Source organism: Camelus bactrianus, chromosome 1, assembly GCF_048773025.1.
Source record: "Camelus bactrianus isolate YW-2024 breed Bactrian camel chromosome 1, ASM4877302v1, whole genome shotgun sequence".
Classification (NCBI taxonomy): domain Eukaryota; kingdom Metazoa; phylum Chordata; class Mammalia; order Artiodactyla; family Camelidae; genus Camelus; species Camelus bactrianus.
The window spans coordinates 122143675-122166092 of NC_133539.1; the positions used below are offsets into that span (position 1 = coordinate 122143675).

At 46.4% G+C, this 22418-nt stretch overlaps 1 long non-coding RNA gene and 3 other non-coding genes across 5 annotated transcripts in view; 1 reads left to right on the forward strand and 3 right to left on the reverse strand.

Annotated features, from left to right (window-relative positions):
* Positions 1–1355: 1355 nt before the first annotated feature.
* The window catches only part of LOC105078618 (lanC-like protein 2), a 104431-nt gene continuing 83368 nt past the window's right edge, over positions 1356–22418 (reverse strand). Inside the window, exons 9-10 of one of the 2 annotated variants that reach the window (XR_012509697.1) lie at positions 5237–5334; positions 1356–1687 (exon numbers count right to left, since the gene is read on the reverse strand). This is a non-coding gene — a long non-coding RNA (lanC-like protein 2). Of the gene's footprint in view, positions 1688–5236; positions 5335–22418 lie in introns of those variants that run through there. The other variant, XR_012509704.1, reaches the window with a different exon arrangement.
* TRNAD-AUC (transfer RNA aspartic acid (anticodon AUC)) lies at positions 9589–9661 on the forward strand. Its single transcript has one exon. It is a non-coding gene; the product is annotated as a tRNA-Asp (tRNA).
* On the reverse strand, positions 13228–13299 carry TRNAC-GCA (transfer RNA cysteine (anticodon GCA)). Its single transcript has one exon. It is a non-coding gene; the product is annotated as a tRNA-Cys (tRNA).
* TRNAC-GCA (transfer RNA cysteine (anticodon GCA)) lies at positions 15779–15850 on the reverse strand. Its single transcript has one exon. It is a non-coding gene; the product is annotated as a tRNA-Cys (tRNA).

Consider the following 22418-nt stretch of genomic DNA (forward strand, 5'->3'; position numbering starts at 1 on the left):
GACGGGGGTGGAGTGAGGGGGGTGCCCCCTCCCAGGTCTGGGAACAGACTGGACTTTCCTGCCTCCTGCCTTGGCTCACTGAGGGCACTTGCCTTTCTAAATCACGTGTCCACAAAGACTCAGATGGACTCTCACTTCCTTGGCCACTCAGACGTTCACCGACCTTCCTGTTCACGGAAGTTTCTTGAGCAAGGATTGATTACACCGTCTGGCAGTGTTTAATCATTGCACTGTCTTGTATTCCTTAGGGTATAGTTTTTTTTTTAATGGAGGTGCTAGGGATTGAAACCAGGACGTCATGAATGCTAAGCATGAGCTCTACCACTGAGCTATACCTTCTCCCTTAAGTTTTTTGTTTCTGTTTCATTTTGTTTTGTTTTGTTTCGTTCTAGGGCATTTTCCAAAAAAAGAATTTGAAGACTCCACAGGCCCCTTCGGAAGCTCTCTGCTGCTCTCTCCTGGCAGTTTGTGGCATTACATCAGGTCTTTCAAGGAACTCAGTTGCCTTAACTCTCTAAACTCTGGTGAAATCCTGTGCATTGGGCGTGCCTGGTGACAAACGGCCCCTTAAATCCAGCACATGAGAGATGTTCTTAAGTTTCACTTTGTTTCTTTAGTACTTGCCTATCTCTTACGCAGCCACTCAGAATCAGCTAGCCCTGCCTTCGTTAGATACTATTGGATCTCAAAGGCTCTGCTAAAAAGTCATCCATCTGTATCCGGCTTTTCCTGAAAAACGCTACTCTATGTGGGGCACTGAAATTTTATGCAACTCATTAGGTTGCTCTTTTTCTGACTCCTTATCCACATAAAAGGTTAGATCTGATGGTATACAGTGGTAATTCTCAACTATTAATTTACATAAGAATGCCTGCTGAGCGTGTTAAAAGTTAAATTTTCCAGATAAGCCCCAAGAAACTCTAATTTTCCAGGTGGGTCCTAAAGATCTGTGTTTTTAACCTGCACTAGCTAATTCAGATGTAAATGATCCATGAGAAACTGTAGTCCACACTTCATCTTCTATTTCTATTTATCCCATTCCTTGACTCTGCCAAAACTACACTCCGAGGCTTCAAAACAGAGTACCAGCCCAGCAAGGACTTGGGGTAAAGACAGCTTCCGTGAATAAGCCTCCTTTATAAGCACAAGAATCACGATTCTCTCTCCCTGCTGTGTGATGATGGAAGTGCCCCAAACGTGCCCGACACTAGCATCTGATGTCAGGCAGAGTGCTATAATTTAATAATGCTCATCCATAATTTATCACCCTGGACCTGCAGCACACAGAATTGATACATAACTGAGTGAGCAAATATTTCAGCCCCCAGGAGGAGCCGAATAACTCAGAGTCCGGGTCTTGGAGCTTAGAAGAAAAGAGGCAGCTTTATTACTGTGCCGGGCAAAGGGGACTCACAGCAGGCTGGTGCCTTCAGAACTGTGAGCCCACCTTGGGGCTGGGGTGGGGTGGGTATACAGCCAGAGCTCAAACAATAAAGCATCGATAACGATCAGCAGAATCATTTTCTCATCAGAAGTCTCAGAGGGGCGTCATGATGCCTCCAGGAGACCAATTCTATAGAGGCCAGTGGTTGTCACTCTTCCCATCTCTTTATCTTGTAATCACTCCAGGTGTGGTCTTCTTGGTATTTAGCCTACTTTGTAAGGTTACAGTTCTGTGACCTTCTCCCTGGAGAACAAGTCAGAAACCAAGTATGATTACAGCTTTTGATTACTGGAATAAAGCAGGAACAGTAAGATCGATAGCTTTAGTTTTAACAACGGGCCTGGAACTGTAAGTAGCAACCGGTCAGTCAGGTCAGTTGACCGTTTTAAGGGCAAGGATGAGAATAAGCAATCTGTTAACCTAAATGTGGCCATTTTATTAATCCTCCTTCAAGGAGACTGGTAACTGCCCTTTAGAGTGCTCTGTGGGGATCCTTCCTTAGGCCTGGAGATGGAACTCAAGAGGGTTTTGTTTTTGTTTTTGTAATAAAGTTGTGCGTTTTAAATGTATTTATTTATATTTTTTTTAGTGGGGGAGATCAATGGGCTTATTGATTTATTTAATGGAGACACTGAGGATTGAACCCGCGACCTCATGCATGCTAAGCATGCTCTCTACCACTGAGCTGTACCCGGCCCTCCACCCCCAAAAGTGTTTTTTTAATGGTTATTTGCTTACTCAAACGAACACTTACCAGACTAATGGGGCTCCCTCATATTGTTAAGACAAACCCCAAAGAGAAGCACACCACCAGCTTCTGCAGCAGCCGGTGTTAGTTTCCGTGCGTTTCAGGGGCCGTGCCTGGGGGGGGTAGTGTCTCACGGACTTCACTGTGCATGGAAATCTCATGGGCTCTTGTTAAAATGCAGATTCTGATTCGCCCGATCTAGGGTGGAGCCTGAGATTTTGCATTTTTTTAACAAGTTCCTGGGTGCTTCTGATGCGTGCTAGTCCTCGGACCGCAGAGCAGCGAGGCCTTCTTTGGGTTCTGTCCTGGACACAGGCTGCCTGCCTGGCAATCCTGGTGTCACTGCTTACTAACCCTGTGACTAGGGGCCAGGTGAACTTGGAGCCTAATTATTTCATGTGTAGAACAGGACGGAGGGTTAGTGTGAGAATTAAAATAGGCACGTATAAAACCCGTAAAACTGGGCACGTGGAAATCTTCCAACAAATGTACATCATCATGGCCGCAAGACGACGCAACTTCCCGCAACATCTGCGTTAGACTGTGATCTCAGCTTTCAGACATTCCAGTCCCGTCCTTCCTGGACCCTCCTCCAACCCGCCGTCTTCACCACCCCCACATTATCTCCAGCTGATACACTAGGAAAAGGAGGGGGTGCTGTGTTGGAAGCAGAGAGGTGTGAAGATGCCATCCATGCTGGCTTTGAAAATGGCGGCAGGGACCGTGAGCCAAGGAACGCAGGTCTAGAAGCTGGAAATGCCACGGAGGCAGATTCTTCCCTAGACCCATAAGAGAGGGCCCGGCCCCGCCAGCAACTTGCCTGTGGCCCAGCGACACTGAATCTGGACTTCTGGCCTCCAGAACCATGAGAGAATGATACAGATTTGTACCTGGCTGACTCATTGCTGTATTTTTCCTATTTCATTAGGGCCGCACCAAGATTGCTCCCTTTTTCCTTCCCACTCTCCTCCTAGAATGCAAATTCCCTAGGGCACGGTCCCCTCTCACTGTATCCTAGCAGCTGGAACAGGGCCTGGCACACAGTGGATGCTGGATAGATACTGGCTGAATGAGCGAGTTGCAGCCACCTCCTCCTCACTGCCTCCCTGCAGGAGCCTGCATACAGTCCCTTGAGCTCAGCAGTGCTCCTGTCCACCCACAGCTCCACACTGGAGATGAACCTGGATTCTGAGAGGTGAATACAGGCAAAATCAATCCCAGTTTGCCACTGACAAAACAATACAAGGGAAAGGCGAGCCCTCGCTCTTAAAAGCAGCAAGTCACTATTGGAAAAAGAGAAGTGAACATGTGTTGATTGCAGAGGAGGAAATGAAATCTGAGAGGTTAAGTAACCCGCCCAGGGTCACAGAATAAGGATCATTCTTCAGGTTTATATAACCAAACTTTATATACAGTGTGATTTCAAGTTTTACTGAACAGTGGTTCTCACAGTGCTCCCAGGGCGACCGGCAGCTTATCACTGGGAACTTGCAGAAATGCACATTCCCAGGCCCTGTCCCAGACCTACCGCAGCAGAAGCTCTGGGGGTGGGCCCAGGACCTGTGTTTTAACAAGTGTTCCAGGGGATGCTGTGCATATGTGAGTCTGAGAACCGCCGTCCTCTACCATGCTGCCCTCAGCATCTTCCAACCCTCCTTTATCCTGGGAATATTTAAAAAGGAGAAACCTACTTGCAGTGCCAACTGGTGCCTGCTGAGGCCCTGCAGGCCTCAAACTCCCAGCCCTTAGGCGTCTTTGAGAGATAAACTACTGAGGGGCGTTTGCCTCAGCAGAATTAACAGCCCTGGGAAATGGCTAGTCTCACGGTGCCTCAGGCCGACTTGTCACAGCCCACGTCTGCTCCTTATTGGGATCATAAATTCCACCACCCTGCTTTTGTCAGCCCACGTCTCCATCTTACTGAGACGTAAATCGTCTCTCCTCCTGTGAACCAAAGCCCCCACCCCGTTTACAGCCAGTCAGAAATCCGTCCCCTTCCCCTTTGTGCTCAAGCCCTTCCCCAGTAACAGGCCCTGCACACTCACCCTCGCGGCTCTCGCAGGCCCCTCTCGTCTGTGTGGCCCGCTGTTGCCTGTAGCTGGGACCTAATAAACTTTCCTTTATTCTCAAATTTCCCTTGGTAAAGTCTTTTACCACCCATGACGCCAGCCCTCCTTGTGTCCCCCAACACTACTCCTAAAAATATTTAAACGTTAAATCAGACGACCCAAGAGTTACCCTTACAAGTGGAGACTTGCCTGGAGCATAAAGCCGGGAGTAAAGAGAGAAAAGATTAGTATTTCTCATAGGAAGGGAGTTTGAGAGAAAACTCCCCCAAATGTTCATCCCAGTCCCACCCCCCTCCCACCCACCACAGTCCGTGGGCCCCTTAGCACGTGTGGGACGGATCCCTGGCATCCTGCGCAAGCTGTGGAGTTATGGGAAAGTCTTGATTTTAGGGATGCTCTGAAGGGGACAATGGCCGGATGTCAGCTTGTGAAGGGAGACAGACATTATTTTATATTTTCTATCTCACACGAAGGAAGGCAGAGGCGAAAAGTGGGATCTTGGCAATTTTAAGCCAATTAGGTATACTGAAGGCCAGGAGAGGAAACAAAAGATTTTCAAATAAAACATAGTATCTAAGGGTGACACGAAGTTTGGGATGTTTCAAAAAACACTCAGGCAAAATGAAAGGAGTGGAGAAAAGATTTCACCTTCTTTCAGAAGATTGGCAAAGCATTAACAACTTCAAACAGGGGAAGTGGGAGTTCAGGACAAGTCTCCCCACTGTTGTGTGTATTTGAAAATTTTCCATAATAAAGATTTTTTTTTTAATTTTGGGCGAGTCGGTACTTAGGTTTGTTTGTTTGTTTGTTTGTTTGTTTATAATGGAGGTGCTGGGGATTGAACCCAGGACCTTGTGCATGCTAAGCACACACTCTACCACAGAGCTGTAACTCCACCCCCTCAAAAAAAATTTTTTTAAAGAGAAATACAATCCTAATGCTCAGATGAGAGGTAAGACATGTGAACACTTGAACCTGCTGAAGGCGTCTGTTCCAGGGACTTGCAGTTAAACCACACCATGGTTTGATCTGAGCTGAAGTCACTGTCACCTGTAGGTTCCAGAATGCTGACCCTAGAAGAGAAAAATCCCCAAATTCGTACGTTTAAGGATAGCCACACACATAGTGAAGCAGACATACTTACGCTAAGGAGTCAGATAAGCTGGGGCACTGGACAGATAAGGTGGAGGAGAGGGGGGAGGGTCCAGGAGATGCCCACCTCCAGCACAGAGGGGCTTCACATCCTCTAAATGGGCACCAGCAAGAGACCGGTTAGAACCCAAAAGCGGCAACTGTGCGGTAGCGAGAAGGACCTAACCAGACAGGACCCAGTGCTCACTGTAACATAATTAACACCTCGGTTTAGGCCCCTCCATGGGTGTTTCTGTGTGCATCACGGGTAAGGACACGTGCAAAGGGGCCAAACATGACTAAGCACTCCAGGGACAAGAGTTGTCAACCAACCAAGAGACCACCTCTAAGCGAGGCTGTAAGAGAAGGGGGCAGAGACCACCGCTCTCCGCCCCTGGATCAGCCCGCCTCCCGTTCTTGGAGGGGTGCTTTTCTTAAATAAGCCCTTTAAAATCTTTCGCTACACAGCGCACCGTCTCCCCCCTGCAGTCTTATCTTTTGGGTAAGACAAGGACTGGAGTCATTTTCCTTTCCTTTTGGGGTAACACTTAGACTGAAAAACAAAATCTTATTTATCTAAAATTCAAATTCAACCAGGTGTCCTGTATTTCTATTTGCTAAATCTGGCAACCCTACCAATATTCTGTTATCTAACTAAAATTTGACACTATGATCAAAGATTGATCCAAGTATATTTTCTACCTCAGTTCATGTCACCTTCCTCCCCATCCCACTCAGCCTCTGTCTCTCCTCCTCCGTCCTGATACACTTCACCCCCGTTTTCCTTCCTCGTGTCTGTACCGTATGGTTAATCTCCTCCACAGTCAATCTGTTTCACTCACACAAATCAATGGAAAATGAGACTGGTGTGTGGTAAACCTAGATTCAAAACAAGGTCAAGTTAACGTCTCACCGGTGTTGGTGTTACTGCCTTTCTTCCCAGCACCAGACGCACAAAAGTCAAGGATGAGGAAGACCGAGGAAGGAAAGGGACAGGACAGGGGACAGGCAGCCAGTCCAGCCCTGAGTCCTCCCAGTTTCACCAGAGAGAAGGGTATTTTAGTTCCTTAAGATGTGAATCCAGGTAATTGATCATTTTTTTTTAAAAGAAAAGACAAATTTTATCTTGCAGAAGTGATTTTTTTTAAGAGGGGGCAGGAGAAGCAAGAGGAGGAAATATTAATGCCCAGAGCCCTTTTGCTAACATTTTGTAAAACAGAATTTCACAAGGGTTCCAGTCAGTCCTCAGCCCCTGTAGGTGGTGGGTGCATCGCAGACTTATAAGGAGAGGTAAGTCTAGAGGGTGGAGGGAGTACCTGGAATGCTGACATGAGGGTTTAGTGTGAAAGAAACAGGGCTTTTGGCAGGAAGAGAGGCACCCAGGCCTTCAGGGACCTCAGTTGTTGTGGCACAGCAGGGTGTCAGGACGCCACCACTAGGCATCTTGTTTGCAGGTGACAGAAATGTGACAAACAGGGAATTTACTGGGTCTTGCAAATGAAAAATATTGCCTGCCTTATCCGTAAACAACGGATGTTGCAGGCCTCGAGTCATCACCTTGCAACCACTCTGCCGGTGCACCCAGAGGGGACTTGGGGTGGGAACCGGTTGCCCACCATCCAGCCCTCGGTACTACAGACGCCCTGCCGGTGCACCCAGAGGGGACTCAGGGTGGGAAAGAACAGGACCCTGGCCCCAGGCAGCTAGATGCAGATCAAAGGAATGATTTCAGTGAGCCCAGACTTCTACACCTTCCCATACATAGGAAAGTGCTAAATTCCTTAACTTGAGATGTCTCGTTTTCTTCAATTAATAGTAATCTTTTGATGTTCCAACTACCTGGTCTTTGTTGCAAAAACTCCTATATATCCCGACCCCTCCCCTGCCTCTTCGGAGCGGCCCTTCAGAGCAATCTGAGAGGCTGCCATCCCAGGTTCAAAGGGGGTGCAAGTCCTCAGAAATGTCCACCAAAAAAAACATAATTCTCAACTTTTAGGCTGTGCTCTTCCCCCCCTCCCCAGCCAAATGTCTCAGGACAGAAAAGTCCAGGAATTGTCTAGTTTCTAGTGTGACTTTCTTCAGGGACTGAAACCATGTCACATCAGCTCCATTCTCAGAACCGACTGCCCCTTGGGGGTTTTATTTGGCACCAAAAAAAAAAAAAACAAAACCAGTTTTGCGTATTTGCAGGGTCAAGGCCTGCAGGAAGGAAACAGAAAAGGATCCTTTCCCCCACAGAACCAGAAAAAGCCCCTTTGGGAAGTGCTGGCTGTCCGCGGGGTTGTGACTCCACTCCTGAACCAATTAATACACGGAAACCAGTTGCACCTCTATACACTCACAATGAAATGGCAGAAAGGGAAATTAAGGAAATGATACCAGGCAACCCTCTGCTTGGCTTAGGGACCCGGACCCAGGACAGGCCACCCCAGACACGCAGCCTGAAATAGGAGAAAGGGCCCTCCTGGCCCGTCCTCAGGCGCTCAGACTGCCTTCTGTGCGTGAGAAGGATGCTCTCCGGGCTTCGTTCGGATGCGTCTGTACCCGTGAATGTCAGCTCCTGCTCCTCGGACTACACACTCAGAAGTGAGGCAGCACAAGAAGGAGAAAGGAAAAGTCTGGTGGCACTGAGGAGCGACACGTCCAAAGCATCCCACGAGTGTCCTTCAAACCCAGGCTGCTGTCCTGCAAGGGGCCCTGGGCAGGAACTGGAAGGAAGACAAAATGGAACGAGATAAAATGCAGGGGCTGCGTGGAGGGCCAGTTACACTGCTGACTCCAGAGGCCTGACTGACCTGTGGGACTGGTTGCCAAGTCCCCTGAGAAGGAACCTCCAGGGACCTGGGGCTGCGGCAGGGTTCCTGGTCACGGCTGCCCCAAGAGTTTCTTTGGCAAGTTAGTTGCATAGGGTGTAAAAATGAATGGGCGGAATATTCATTGCGGAGGGAAGGATTTGGGGTCATATTGCCTGATTATCATCCCAGCTCCACCTTCCTGAGGGGAGGAGGGGTTTTTGTCCTTATTTAGTCTGGATCAGCCTTGTCATGGTGTCAGTGCACGATGGGTACTTCTGATCTGTAAGGCTAATTTTATTGAAATGAGGGCATAATGAGCAAAAGGTTACATTCGGACACTGGAAATTCTTGCCTTTTCTCACCTTTCTTTGTCGGTCTCCAGGCCACTCATCACCCCAAAAGGTGTGACCACTTATCAGCCCAAAGGTTCCTGTTTTCTTTCTCTGCCCAGGGACCGCTGGTGCTTACATGATGTGTGGTGTATTTGGCCTGTGCCCCTCCTTTCTGCCCAAGTCATGCCATTTGGTCTGTGTGTCTCTTTCTCTGCTCATATCTAGCTGTCTGCCTGCTCTAACCCTTGCTGCTTGCTCTTAGGACAGTCAGCAAACCTGACTGACCGACCAGTCACTGCTCCCAGCCCCAGCATCATGGTTAAAGCAAAAGTTACTGATTTTACTGTTTTTAACTTTACTTTGGCAATTAAAATTTATAATCATGTTTGGCCTCTGAGTTGTTCTCCAGGAAGAAGTTCCCAGAAGTGTAACCCTGCAAAACAGGCTAATTTGTCAAAAAGGGAAACATGCCACAGGTGTTAACGCGCTAAAAAGACTGGAAAAGTTACAACTACAAGTCTCTATAGAACTGCTGCCTGAGGACGTCCTGACACAAGAAACCTTGTGACAAGAGGAATGATTCTGTTGATTGCTGTTTTGCTTAAGCTATGATATACAATCACTCCACCCCATCCCCAAGGTGGGTTCCCAGCTTTGAAGGCCCCACCCTGCTGTAAGTCCCCTTTGCCCAGCCAAGTAATAAAGCTGCCTCTTTTCTTCTAAGCTCCAAGACCCGGTCTCTGGGTTATTTGGCTCCTCGGGGACAGGGCCGATCTTTCTGCAACAAAGGAGGCAGGGAACCAGGGAACTGAAACTCATTGCCTAGAGAATCCTTTAAATGTAACCTATGCCTCAGGTGATGCTTTTGCTTGAGTGATGGAAAAAGTTACCCTAAGGGAGCAGAATGTCCCACCAGCTTAACTTGTTGGACCACACTGAGAGTCCTGCCTGCTTGTCTTCTTTCTGCAAAGGGTTCTCTCCACCAAAGAGAAGAATGATCAGAGGGAGGAAGGAGCTTGCAAAGGGGCAGCCAATGAGAGGAAGAAGAGAAGCCTCAGGAGACTGTGAGGGAGTGTGTAGCTCAGTGGTAGAGTGCATGCCTATCATGCATGAGGTCCTGGGTTCAATCCCCAGTAACTCCATTAAATATAAGTAAATCTAATTATCTTCTCATCCTCCCAACCAAACAAAGAAGCCTTAAGCAACTAAAGCAGGTTTCCCTATGAATTCTTTCCAGCTGGCAGACAAAACCCTCCTTTTGTGGAATCCCACTGGGGAGTCGTCCACCTGTCTGCTAACATTCCATCACCTGCTCAGTCCCCTTCTGCTATTTCACTCCGTAATAACACTTTATTGGGGGGGGGGGCGGTAATTAGGTTTATTTATTTATGTATTTTAGTGGAGGCGCTAGGGGTTGAAGCTAGGCACATGCTCTACCACTGAGCTATACCCTCCCCAGCCATGGAAGCACTTTGGTGAGTGGATGTAATGACAATGCATTGTTCTTAATCCACCCTCTCTTTTCTGGTAAATGCAGCCAATTTTTCTTTAGATAACCTCCCCCTCCCAATCTTAGTGTGGTCTGAATGGGGCAGAATCAACTCCCCCAGCTCTAGAAATGGGCAAAGAATGAAGGCCCAGTGGTTTCAGAGAATTCCATGGCCATCGCTATGGGACTGGTTCAGAACCAGACGAGTGAGACTTAATCAGAGGACTTGTGCTGGAACTTTCCAGAAGACACACTTTTTTTTGTCCCACTGGGAAGGAGGTCAGCTTGGTCCACTGACCACCACTTGGAGAGCATCTTTCTAATCTCGTCACAGAGAAAAGCAGATCCAAGAAAAGGAGAGAAACAGATGCCTGGTAACATGACTTGGGTACCTGGATCCAGCCGTGTCTGAAGCCAAAGAGGAAACCAAGATTTCTCACTTAAAGTCCTGCCACACTGTAAGGACATTCAGACACTCCTGTGGAGAAGTCTGGACGGCAAAGAGCCCAGCCTCTGGTCAACAGCCAGTACTGACTGCCAACCGCAGGAAACAGCCAAGACTTCCTCCATCAACAGCCTCACGGTAGCCTCACTGGAGACTGGAGCCTGGAGCTCCCAGCAAAGCTGCTCCCAAGTCCTTGTCCCTGGGAAGCTGTGTCAGGTAACAGAGGCTCGTCATTGCTCTCTGCCAGTGAGTGCTGGGGTAGATGTGCATGTAGCAGGAGGGACCTAATGCACTGAGAGGAATAAGACTCCAGCCTCCAAGACTCAGGAGAGGCAGGACTCCAGCCCCAGAAGAAGGGGCCACGGAGCTGGGGACCAAGGCAGGAACTTGGAGATGGAAACCAGGGGCCATCAGAGCAAGAGGAACCCCGTGCTGGCCTGAGTCCTGGAGTTGAGCCATGAATTCTGAGGGTTTCATCTCTCCCTGCCATGGAGTCCCCTTGACCCTTGATGCTAAGCCTGGGGCAGGACGGAGCCTGGAAGGTGGGCTGGTTAGTGGGCCAGTCCCCCTGCAGGGGCCAAAACCCGGGAGAGATGCTGGCTTCCTGGTCTGGCCCCAGCAGCCTGAGGTCTCAGGGGCTAAACGGCCCCAGGGTGAGTTGTCTGGTGCCACCAGACACAGAGACCGAGGGATGAGTAGAAATCACACCCCTCGGCAGACCGAAGGTCTTAGGACAACTCGGAAGTTGGGGAGTCCAAATCAGAGCTGCAAAGGAGGATATAACTGACACAGAACAGAGACATCTCAGGATGAAGGCGGGAATGGGGGGGACCTGAAAAGGGCAGGACCCCCAGGGCCAGCCAGGTACTAAGGACCAAGCCTTTACATGCATCTGCTGCTGTATTTTGAACAGAGCTTGCTGCCTCCCACCTCCAGATCCTGAGCCTAAAATCAAAGAGGGCACCTGGTGATCTGCATCTCTAGGAGTCCCCAGTCCTCCAACTGCTCCCGGGGCACCCTGAGAAGCCCTGCGCCAGACAGAAAGACGGAGCTCACGCAGGACTAGGGGACTGGGCCCGTCACAGCAGAAAGAATCTGCGGAGGAGACGGCCTTGAGCCCAGAGCCATCCGTGTGCTCCCTGAGTCTAGTCCGACGTCTGCGTGTCCCGCCCTGACGCCCCTATTTCTCAAGCCCCCCTCCCCTGGCTCTGTGCTCATCTTTTCACCACTGAACGTGGAGTAGCTGTAAAATCATCACTATCATTTACCGAGCCTCTAATGTACTCTACTGACGGCACGTTTGACAATTCTGATGTCAAACCTGGTGAGGGGAATACTCTTATTATCCCCAAGGTCCAAATGGAGAGAACCCAGAGCTTACAGCAGGTGGTCAACTGGCCCCAAATCACCCAGGAAATGGCAATAAACCTTTAGAAGTTGTCCTAACTGTACGACAGTGACAGGGGTGGATCCCTTTGGAAGCAGGCGTTTCCCCGCAGAAAAATCCCTCAGGTGACAGAGTCCCACTTAACGCGCTTAAGCTGTCATTTCTTTCCAAAGAGAAATGAGACGGAGGTGGTACCTTGTTTAATGACATCATGGATGCAGCTCATTTCCTTCTAAGGTAGAATCTAATTGAGGTTCCTTCGATTTTTTTCCTAAAGAACCCCTGCTATACAGTAATCTTCTAGAAACATCTACTAGAAGTCAGGGGGAGTGTCTATGCTGATTATTTCTTTCCTGTCATGTGCACAGGTGACCCACCCGTGCCCTGCGCATCTGTATCTCTGCCCCAGAGATGACGCCTGTCTAACTCCATTTAGCGCTGCATTAATTACAGCTGGATAGGAAAACTGGAGCCCACTGAAAAGTTCAACATATACTTATATGATCCCTACGATAAATACCATGCAGCACTCAAAAGTCATATATTTTAGAAAAGCTTTAGAATATTTAACATCAGGTACAGAATACATTATTAAATGAAAAAAATCAGTTCATATTAACTTTTAAAATGTCCTGGATATCACTCATATGTGGAATTAAAAAAAAAGACACAAATGAACTTATCTACAAGGCAGAGACAGACTCACAGACATAGAAAAAAACTCACGGTTACCAGGGGGAAAGGGGGTGGGAAGGGGTAAACTGGGAGTTCAGAATTGGCAGACACTAACTACTGTACATAAAATAGATAAACAACAAGGTCCTACTGTACAGCACAGGGAACTAGATTCAATACCTTGTAGTAACATGTAAGGAAAAAGACTATGAAAAGGAATATACATGTATGACTGAATTATTATATCGTACATCAGAAATTGACACAACATTATAAACTGACTATACTTCAATAAAAAATAAATAAACAAAAAAAGTTTGCAGAAGGAAGGATGAATGGTCTGGTTAATAAGACTTATATAAAGGGTAAGAGAAATAAAGGTGCATGTGAGAAAGTGCACATTTGTGTGTGTATTTTGTCTGTTGGTGTGTGACTGTGTGTGGGTGTGTGTATGTGTGGTTGGGGGACATCGGGTGTGGGGTGTGCATGGAGGTGTCTCTGGGTGTGTGGCTGTGTTTGTGTGTGTCTGGCGCAGGCAGGGTGAGTTTATGTGAGCACACATTCCCCTAGGAGGGAATTAATAAGCCAAGGTGTTTGCAGGAAACTGAAAGTGTGTCCTTAAAATTTGAGCCCGAGACACCTTGTTTACCTCATCCTAGATACAGTCTTTCAGTGAAGCTGCCGGGAGGAGGAAAAAAAAAAAAAAAAAAAGAGGGGGCACCTGGATTTGAACCAGGGACCTCTTGATCTGCAGTCAAATGCTCTACCACTGAGCTATACCCCCAGACAGTAACATGCCTCCTACAAGTACTCATTCCATTCATATGAATTACACCATACTTGATAAATATCTTAGTGGCTGAGATTCCTCCTGAATTAACATTCATCCCTGAATCCCTTCTGGTCACACCACCTCCTGCTTTTCCCAGACCACGTGTGTGCACTCTCTTCCCAGTGCTGTGTTCTCAGTCTAGTTCCCCAATGTTTAAAAATACGCCTGCAGCTGCCCATCCGTCTGTGGGCAGGTAGATGGGTGTTGTAAGTCTCACAGGTGCCACCAAGTGTCAGACATACAGGGGCTCTTAGCTGGGTATCCCCCAGCCAGAGGTTCGTGTTCAACTGGGAATTACAGGTGAATGTCGTGTGTGTGCGTGTGTGTGTGTGCGTGTGTTGTATATTATGCATGACTTCAGGAAGGAAGATTTTCAAAGGGACTTCTTCTGGGTGAACTATCTCATTTTACAGTTGAGGGGGGAGTGAAAAAGTCCCAAATCCACCTTTGAACACCGCTAATTCCTAGTCCTTTGAGTTCCAACTGGAGAACTTTTACTTTTCCGTGTCTCCAAGACTGGGAAGAAAGGTGGAGGAGATCTCCATCATTACAGCAAGTTCTCCCTGAGGAGGCCCCTCAGCTGCCGAGAAACTCAGGGGCCGAGGGTAACCAGGGCCCCAGCTCACAGCTCCGAGGGCCGCAGACAACCCTTCGCAGCCTCTCCACCCTGATGTTCTATAGAAACCTCAGATCGCAGACCCAGTATGCCCCAAACCAAACTCGCTATCTTCCTGCCCAAACCTGCCCATCCTGCAATTTTGCTTCTTTATAATAACAATAGTCCATGTTCACAGAACACTTGCTGTGTGCCAGGCTCGGTACTAAAAGTTCTAGCCATAACTTCCCATTGAATCATCACCCCCAAATCCCACAAAATGGGCATTATGGTTAGCATACCGGTTTTGTCAGTGAGGAGACTGAGGCACAGCGTGGCCACACCTCTGGGAGGTGGCAGGGCCCCGGGTCCCAGGGAGGCTCAGAGAGGGGTGCCGGGCCTGCCTACTTCGCCATCTCATCAGCCTCCTCCTCGTCTTGGTGGGTGAGACCATGGTGTATTCAGCTGTTTGGCCGAAACATTAAACTCAACTGTGGGCTCCTTTCAACTCTCTTCCCCAATTCCATTTGATCTCTGGGTATGGCTGATTTTCCCTTTGGTGTCACTTACGTCCATCCCCACCGCTGCACTGCAGGGCCGCCACCTCCCACGTGGCCTCCCGGCCTCCACCCCTCACATCCATCCCCCTGCTACTCCCAGTGGAGCCGTTGAAAACCAACTCTGTCAAGGTCACTTGTCTTAAAAGGCCTTCACGATAAACTCCAGGTTTCTCAGCACAACATAGACTTCTTACACCTTCATCCCATCTGCCTCTCCAGCCTCAACCTCCCTTCTGACACTCCCCACATCACACTTTGTGCTCCAGCTGCCTCCACCTGGCTCCAGCCTCTGCCCAGGACTCAAGCACCACTCCCCGCACCCCAGCCTGTAATTCACCCTCCTTCTGGTAAGATCTCGGTCTTCTGGGAAATCAGCCCCTCTTGGAAACCCCTGGAAGCCTCCCTGCTCTGGACAGAGGTAGCCGCTGCCTCCTCTGTGTTCCTGCAGCTCGGCGCAGCTCACAGCTGTCTGCCCTCCTATTCGACAGGCCTGCTTCCTGGCCAGGAGCACACTGAGCCCAGGCGCTGTGTCTTGTTCAGGTCTAAGTTCACACTTGGCACAGTTCTGGCACAGACTCGGTGCGCAGCACACATCATTCAAAGTGATTTAAAGACGCAGCCGTGCCTGGACTAAGGCCTGAGCCCAGCCCCAGCCTAGGTCCTGACTGCAGGCACCCAAGTCGGGGGGCTCAGCTGCAGGAAACCATGTGGGGATGGAAAGGTAACAGAATGCCCTCAAGCTTTAGAGCAAAAAAAAAGAGCACAGTTCCCCAAGCTTCCGGTAAGTTTATCCATAGCAGCGCTCTCGGAATAAAGGCTTCTTTCCCTGACTGTCCCCAGGACATTGCACAGGGTGGGCATGGTCACTAAGTTCCTGGCTTTGCCCGCAGCCCAAAGGTTCTAGAACTCTATGGACAGTCCCAGCCCTTGGGAGCACTGCTAAGGGGAATTTTGTGGCAAAGCTTTTGACCAGAGAAGACCACTATGAGTAATATAATGAAGTCACTGAGAACGAACGGGGCTCTGAGCTCAAATCCTGAACCTGCCCTTTCTAGCATCTCGAGTCTCAGACTCCTCATGCAAAATGGAGATAAGGTATCTTGTAACATTTTGGTGAGAAATGGAGGAGATAATTAATGTTGACAACTGAGTGTGCCGTCTGGCACATACACAAATGACATTAGTTATGGTTCAACCAGCCATGAACTACAGAAGACGGTCAAGACAATACAGGCAAAATCAATCCATATTCTTAAGCAAAAGAGGAAAACCACACAGGGGGCACCTGGATTTGAACCAGGGACCTCTTGATCTGCAGTCAAATGCTCTACCCCTGAGCTATACCCCCAGCGGCTGAACTCCTGTTTATAATCTATCTCTGTCTCAACATTATGGCTGTAAAACCTGCAGTGACTCAGGAACTATAATTAGAGACTGTCGCCTGGGAGGAGTCCAAGCATCAAAGCCTTAGAAAAGGTTTATTATGAAGAAAAGACCGGGCACCTGAGAACAACGTTCTCTGAACCGAGAAGCTCTCCTTAGGCTCCCCAAACCCCAAGTCTCTTCTGTCCCCCATGTTTCATACGAAGTGAACCTTGGTTGCATGTTTCCCACAAATGGCATCAGCAGGAAAACGCAGGTGACTCGACTCCGGTCACGCTCCCAGCAACGGGAGTTCTCATTCCTTGTCTGGTTTCACAGAACCAAGCTCATAACTGGAACTCAACAGACATGTGTGGCATCAAATTGATTCTGGGAAAAAATACATGTAAATAATGATTTGTGTGAGCTAGCTTTTCCCAGACATTAATTGTAAGACGATTTTACTCACGTAAAACAGGATGGTCGGTGAATGGCACTCTGGTGTAACACAGCTTGCCTGACACTCGGAATGCTACCAAACCCAAAAGGCCAACTGATGAAGAGAAACAAGGCTCCAAACAAGAGCCTCTTCTTAATCGGTTAAGTATAGTGTTTATCCTACCACCCGAAATTCCTTTTCAACTTCCAAACACAACCATAGTTGGAGTAACCGGTATTGAATGGCTTCATAAACACCTCCTCTCCCCCAGTAAACCCTTCAGGTGCTTCTGATGGACTCTTACATGTTCAGACCGGCTGAGAAGTCTCTCTCCTGCCAGTTCCCCAGACCATACACATACTGAGGTCTGGTCAAAGGATCCTAGCAAGGGCCGGTCATTTTGTGCCAGGGTGGTGGTTGTCTGGGAGCCTGGGAGGGGCAGTAACTCCACTCCATTTGTTGCTCCCGCCGATGTCAGGCTGGAATTGAGAGCAGAAAAAAATATCACAAGGCACGCTTTGCTCATTGTTCTTTTCTCACCCTGGATGTCAGTGAAAGTGGAGGTTTTCGCAGTAACAGACGCACTGTGTGCTTTGTAAGGGAGAACCCTGGCCTTGGAAAGGATTCAGAGGTCACTGATTCCAACCACTTCCTTTGCAGACTGCGAAACAGGTGGAGGGAAGATGAACAGCCTTGCTTAAAGGCACAAACATAACAGTAGCAGGGGCAGGACCCAGGGTCCACTCCACGGCCAGCTCCTTGGGGGCAGGGGCCCTCTGGAAGCCCTCAGTGCCTGGAATGATGAAGGTGCTTAACAAATGTTTGTGGGATAAACACCAAACTGTAGTTATATGGAGGTAAACCAAACGTCCTGGTTTACTGCAGATTTCCCTGGTTTTAGCACTGAATGCCCTGCGTGCCAGGAAATCCCTCAGAAAACCAGGATGGGGTTGGTTGGTCACTGGAGATAGGCCCAGTTTTTTTTCTCATCCACAGTATTTCCACGTCTCAATTTTTTACCATTTTCTTTTTTTTTTCTCTTTTTTTTAATTGAAGTATAGTCAGTTTACAATGTTGTGTCAATTTCTGGTGCACTGCACAATGCTTCAGTCATACATGAATATACATATATTTGTTTTCATATTCTTTTTCACCATAAGCTACTACAAGATATCGAATATAGTTCCTTGTGCTGTACAGTATAAACCTGTTTATATATTTTATGTATACCAGGTCAGTATCTGCAAACCTTGAACTCCCAATTTATCCCTTCCCATCCCCTTCCCCTCTGGTAACCGTAAGTTTGTTTTCTATGTCTGTGAGTCTGTTCCTGTTTTATAAATAAGTTCATTTGGGGGCTTTTTGTTGTTTTTTTTAAGATTCTACATATGAGTGATATATGGTATTTTTCTTTCTCTTTCTGGCTTACTTCACTTAGAGTGACATTCTCCAGGGACATCCACGTTGCTGTAAATGGCATTATTTTATCATTTTTTATGGCTGAGTAGTATTCTATTGTATAAATATACCACAACTTCTTTATCCAGTCATCTGTTGATGGACATTTAGGCTGTTTCTATGACTTGGCTATTGTAAATAGTGTGGCTATGAACATTGGGGTGCTGGTGTCTTTTTGAATTAGGGTTCTCTCTGGATATATGCCCAGGATTGGGATTGCTAGATCATATGGAAAGTCTATTTTCAGTCTTTTGTGGAATCTCCATACTGTTTTCCATAGTGGCTGCACCAAACTGCATTCCCACCAGCAGTGTAGGAGGGTTCCCTTTTTCTCCACAGCCTCTCCAGCATTTACCATTTGTGGACTTCTGAATGATGGCCATTCTGACTTGTGTGAGGTGATACTTCATTGCAGTTTTGATTTGCATTTCTCTGATAATTCTCAATTGATATTGAGAATTTTTTCACGTGCCTATTGGTCATTCATATGTCTTCACTGGAGAATTTCTTGTTTAGGTCTTCTGCCCATTTTTGGATTGGGTTGTTTGCTTTTTGGTTATTAAGTCATATGAGCTATTTATATATTCTGGAAATCAAGCCCTTGTCAGTCTCATCTTTTGCAAATATTTTCTCCCATTCCATAGGTTGTCTTTTTATTTTGCTCATGGTTTCCTTTGCTGTGCAAAAGCTTGTAAGTTTAATTCAGTCCCATTTGTTTATTTTTGCTTTTATTTCTATTGCTTCAATTATTTTACCATTTTCATGTACTGCCTCAACTAGTATTTAGTCAATAATCGTGTGGAAATCAATGCACCGCTTTTTTATTTAGCCTCATCCTAAGCAAAAATACCCTTGAAATCATGCCAATTGCATTTCTTTCTGCTGCACATCAAAATAAATACATAGATTATGAAATAAGTTAAAATTATATTTAACACATTATATTTACAACTTGCCATGTGCCACTCTAAATGCTTTACAAATATTGATTCACTTAATCCTTAAAACAACCCAGTGAGAAAGGGACTATTATCACCTTTACTCTACAGTGAGGAAACTGAGGCACAGTGAAGTTAACTCACTTGTCTAAGGTCACACAGCTGGTAAATTTGTCCATGGTGCCCAAAGTCATCTTGGAAACCTCAGTGATAACAGTGTGATGATTAATTTTATGTGCCCACCCTGGGCCACAGGGTGCCCAGATTTTGGTGTCGTTGTCCTGGATGTGTCTGTGAGGGTGCTTCTGGATGGGATTAACATCTGAATAGGCAAAGGAGTAGAGCAGCCTGAGCCTCTGTTTTAAGTGGGCCTCTTCCAATTCACTGAAGGGCTGACTAGAAAGGTCAAGTACATTAAAAAGGCCACAAATTACAAGTCCTAGAGAGGGTGTGGGGAAAAGGGAGCTACTGCACTGCTAGTGGGAATGTAAATTGGTGCAGCCATTATGGAAAACAGTCTGGAGATTTCTGAAAAGACTAAAAACAGACTTACCATATGACTCAGCAATTCCACTCCTGGGCATGTATCCAGAGGGAACCCTAATTCAAAAAGGTACCTGCATCCCAATGTTCATAGCAGCACTATTTACAATAGCCAAGACATGGAAACAACCCAAATGTCCATCAACAGGTGACTGGATAAAGATGTAGTACATTTATACAATGGAATACTACTCAGCCATAAAAAAGAATGAAATAATGCCATTTGCAGAAACATGGATGGACCTGGAGGGTATTACGCTTAGTGAAGTAAGTCAAACAGAGAAAGACAAACACTGTATGTTATCACTTACATGTGGAATCTAAAAAATAAAACAAACAAAGGAATATAACAACACAGTAACAGACACACAGATATACAGAACAAACTAGTGGTGACCAGAGGGGAGAGGGAAGGGTGAGGGGCAAAATAAGGGAAAGAGATTAAGAGACACAAACTACTGTGTATAAAGTACATAAGCTACAAGGGTATATTCTAACACAGAGCCCAGATTTTATAACTTTAAATGGAGTATATGGTCTGTAAAAAGTTTGAGTCACTCTGTTGTACACCTGAAACTGATACAATTTATAATATTGTAAACTACACCTCAGCAACAGCAACAACAAAAGCCCAAGGACAGGAACCTTGTTCTGCCTGACCACTTGGAGCTGGAACATCAATCTTTTCCTGCCTTCAGGATCCAGTTGAAACACCAGCACTTCTGGGTCTCCAGCCTCATGGCTGCCGATCTCGGGCCTCGTCAGCCCACATAATCGCGTGAGTCACTTCCTCGTCACAAGTCTCTGTCTGTATGTCTGTACCTCCGACTGGTTCTGTTTCCCTGGAGACCCCTAATACACACCGCACACTCTGGGAAGACTTGGTGGGCCTGTACTGGCCTTCAGGATCCTGCCCCTATTTGTCGAGATTTCATATGCCTCACGAGGCCCAGAACAGCACCTGTCACAAGGCAGGGGCTCAGTGACGATGGCTGAGCTGACCTGCTGTGTGTTCCTAACTCCCTGCTCCCTCCACCACCATGACATCGCACACGGGCATCTGCTCTCGTTGTCAAAACATAAACAAAAGTACAAGTTAGTCTGTGTTTAACTAGAAGGCACACAAGCCACATAATCTGGCCTGAGTTCCAAAGCCTAACACACCAAGGTTCATATTGGAGCAACAACAAAGGAGGAGGGGATGACAGCTCGAAACAGCTTGCAGAGACCTCGGGAAAACTGGGGTAATGACTCAAAATGTGCTCAGCCACGAGCAGCTGAGTCTTCCTGGTTCCAGACCTGGTAGGACTGCTTCATAATGGGAGTGAATCAGAACTTAAGTTTTGCAGTAATTAGAAAGATTTTTTTCCTCTTGTATTAAGATATTGCTTCCCAGTTGAATTTTTTCACTTTTTAATCCTCAGTTTCCACAAGTGGAAAATGGAGCTATTGTCATTGGAAGATCTCTTATATCCTTTCCATTCCAGCAAACTATGACTCACAAATTCAAAATTTAGCTTCTAGTGGGGGACCAGGTCTCACCACTCTATTCAAGACAATGATGGAAGTTGCATTAAGGCAACAAAAGGAAATTAAAAAGCATGCAGCTTAAAGAAGAAAGAAGACAATTTTCTCTGGTTGTAGAAGATATGATTATCTATACAGAAAAATCCCAATGAATCTAGATAAAAAACTTCTAGAACTAATATAGTAGGGGGTTTGCAGGATGGAAGATATTGCATAAACACACAAAAATCAATTATATTTCTACATACTGTTGATGAATACATGAATACCAAAATTTTAAAATGTAGTACCATTTACAATAACAAAAAAGAAATACTAAAGTGTAAGTTTAACCAAATTTCTATGCTAGAAACTACAAAATTCTGATGAAAGCAAAAAAGGACCTGAATAAATAAGAGCAGAAAAAAGTGATTAAACCATGTGGGATGTTTCAAATACAGTGCAACATAAAAAAGAAACAAAATGTGTCCTCACCATGGCCATAAGATTCACCATCAACCTTACTCCCTTGACTTTTTCCCATTTTATTCTGCACAAGTTTTTTTTTTCTTATAAACACCTATGCTCACTGAAAACATGCTCAATATCACCAATCATAAGAGAAATCCAAACCACAATGAGCTATCACCCTACACCCATTAGGACAGCCACTACCAAACGAACAGAAGATTGCAACTGTTGGTGAAGACGCAGAGACTGGAACGCTTGTGTTGGTGGGAATGTAAAGTAGTGCAGCCATGATGGAAAACAGTATGGAGAGTCCTCAAAAAATTACAAATGAAATTACCCTGTGATCCAGCCATCCCACTTCTGGGTATTTACCCGAAAGAATTCAAAACAGGATCTTGAAGAGCTATTTGCATGTTCACTGCAGCCGCCTGGATGTCCACAGACAGATGAGTGGATAAAGGAACTGTGGTCTGTACCTACAATGGAATAGTATTCAGCCTTTTCAAAGAAGAAAATCATGCCCTTTTGCAACATGATGGGCCTGGAGGACATTATTCCAAGTGAAATAAGCCAAACTCAGAAGGACAAATACTGCATGATCCCACTTTTATGCCAAACTCAGAACGAGAAAGTAGATAGAATAGTGGTTACCAGGGGCTGGGCAGAGGGGGACACGAGAGGGGCGTTGGTAAAAAGGCACAAAGTTCTAGTCAAACCAGATGAATGAATTCTGGAGATTTTCCATACAACACTGGCCTATATATACCTGACAATATTGAACTGGATACTTAAAAATCTGCCAATTGGGTAAACCTTGTGTTCAGTGCTCATACTACAAAAGAAAAATATGTTAAAAAATAAGTAAATACATATTTAAAAATAAAGAGGGTAGGAGGAAACTTTTGGAAGTGAGGTGGTAGATGGCCTGAATGTAGTGATAGTTTCATGGGTGTATTTCCTAATTCAAGTGATTGTATACATTGTTTATATATGTGCAGTTTTTTTTTTTTTAATGGGAATTGTATCTCCATAAAGCAGTTTTTTTTTTAAAACGAAAGAAAAAAAGTGGTTGTGAAGGACTCGGGGAGGAAGGAATCTGTGTTTACTGAGTACAGAGGTTCGCTCTCGAGGCCTGTTGCACCGCACTGTGAATATACTTAACGCTAATGAACTGTGCACTTAAAAATGATTATGATAAA